This window comes from Trachymyrmex septentrionalis, unplaced genomic scaffold (genome assembly GCF_001594115.1).
Source record: "Trachymyrmex septentrionalis isolate Tsep2-gDNA-1 unplaced genomic scaffold, Tsep1.0 scaffold31, whole genome shotgun sequence".
NCBI classification, from domain to species: Eukaryota; Metazoa; Arthropoda; class Insecta; order Hymenoptera; family Formicidae; genus Trachymyrmex; species Trachymyrmex septentrionalis.
In genome coordinates, this window is record NW_017305474.1 from 715730 (window position 1) to 717907 (window position 2178).

General features: G+C 39.2%; 1 protein-coding gene and 1 long non-coding RNA gene across 9 annotated transcripts in view; one reads left to right on the forward strand and one right to left on the reverse strand.

Annotated features, from left to right (window-relative positions):
* The window catches only part of LOC108749711 (protein Fe65 homolog), a 185912-nt gene that overhangs the window by 82160 nt on the left and 101574 nt on the right, over positions 1–2178 (forward strand). The gene's annotated exons all lie outside the window — the stretch shown is intronic.
* On the reverse strand, positions 59–1697 carry LOC108749713. Of its 2 annotated transcripts, none has more exons than XR_001939387.1 (3): positions 1590–1697; positions 1272–1451; positions 59–308 (listed from the first exon to the last, which is right to left on the reverse strand). It is a non-coding gene; the product is annotated as an uncharacterized LOC108749713 (long non-coding RNA). The 2 variants fall into 2 exon arrangements; XR_001939386.1 differs by lacking the exon at positions 59–308 and adding an exon at positions 1072–1195.

Here is a 2178-nt window from a genome sequence, read left to right on the forward strand (position 1 = left end):
CTCCAAAATAATTTATTGTCAATAAATTATTGCGAAACGAAATTTTATTAACAACACGTATAAGTTTTCGCGTTATAAAAGATCCGCCTGCAAACGTCACGTTTACGTAACAGTGTTGCTGAAGCAATTTTGTGCATTAGCTAATTGTCGCCGAAGCTAGGCGGATTTATCGTTCGTCTCTTCCGACCCTCTATCATCAACTTCCAATCTGCCGGCGACCGTCCGATGATACCTCGACGCGAATTGCTCGGAAATCGATGCCGATGAATTCTCATTGGCGTTGCCGGCCGTAGACTGATTGGCGTTATCTGCGAATTCGAATTACGCCTAAGCGGATCTTCCAATGCTGACGATGTCATCACGAAAATGGCGCAATCGCGAGCGACCTGGCGGTAACATCTTTTTTTTTCTCATTGTTCATTTTTATCGTCCATTATTTTTATATCAGCAACATCGATATTGATAGCGGCGAGTGTATCGACAAGCGAGTGTCATTTGCGCAGGGAATGACTTCAGTATCTCTTCCGAACGTCGCATCGTCATGGTAACGAGGACAAAAGAGAAGGATAATAAAATAGAACGAATATAGAACGGCGTAGATTCTATCACATCGAGGTGATAACGTGAACACAACCAACCGGGCTCTCGCCGTTATGTGCGCGGATACGTGTTACGCGATAATACACTGTACAGGATTAAGTATTTCGCAACTGGCAGCTAACAAGCTTAAGCTTTCTCGCGCGTAAAGAAAATCGAAGCATGCGTTTCAGATACACGTTGCTTTTTCGTGATACATAAAAGGGAGCACAAATAGATTGTGTTACACATTCTGATTTTAAATAATTACTACAAAATATTACACTTTAAAAGAGCCTGCTTGCGTTATATTTTACATTTATGTAAAACTAACACGTCTCACGTCAAATTTTTTAACATACTCTCTTGTCATTTTAGATATTTAAATTTGAATCTTTTTGTACAGCATCTAAAAGTTTAGCTAGAAGTCGAATCTGAAAGTAATTTTGTGGAACGCTTCAGCAAAATCGTTTTTTTTTTTTGTGCAGCGTAATGTAGAGGTCAAATGTGTAGCTGCTCGAATACGAAGTATTAAGCTCTATTGATAATTAAGCTCATCGCTCTTGTCAATCTGGTCACGTATCCGACCGCGTTCTCATCGAGAAACCATAGCGAGAACCTTCAAAAAGCCGTCCCAGGGTCTCCTTATAAAACGCAATTATAAGCCTTAATCAAGTTTCGACGCACTTAATTACCTGAAAGTTGGGAAAACCGTGCTTGCTGTTTACCGACCCCGTTGTGACATCGTCATTCCGACGGCGACAACGACGACGACGACGACGACAAAATAGAACGGTGGTTTTCAGTCATGACGCGTGGCACGACAGTAATGAGCTCGCGGTATGTGCGGCGTACTCCACCTTCGCGAATTATGCCTATCAACGCAACCAGAATTTAATATACGACGTTAGAATGCGCTCACGGGCTAGAACTGGATTCGTGATATTTGCGGAGTCTCGAACTCGCATTGCGGCGCTATTATTTCGATAGTAATATTATGTTTAGTACGTTACCAATGTTGTTTGAGAACGCAACGACCTGAAGCCAATCGATCGCCCAGAGTAACGTTCAGCCGACATGTGCTCCTCGAAAATGTCGTTTTGCTTTCTGAATCTGTTACACTGTTAAGATAATGTCAAATTATACACTCGTGCGTGGTGTGTGAAGTTGGTCCCTAAACTTTTGACAAAAAAATTAACTTTCTATAGCTCATTCCATTATCGTTTGTACATGTATGCGCATTTCGAATTTTTGTTCGCATACTTTTGGTGAAAAGTTATTTAAAAACAAAAAATCGACTTGTTTCTGAATGTGCAAATAAAAATCTATCGACAGAGAGATTAATTCAATCTAATTTGCTCGTGATTGAGGGATTAGTGTAAAATTAGCGTCCAAAATTGTTCCTTTTCAACAACTTTTTTATCAGAAGTATGCAAAAAATTCGAAATGTGCATATAATGAGTAATCGAATGAACTGCAATAAGTTAACTTTTTCAAAAGTTGAGGGATCAACTTTAAACGAATAAATTATATCCTATTTTAACTATATTTGATTATTTCTAAAGTCGCCACTGTACAATACGTCATAATTTATATATATAT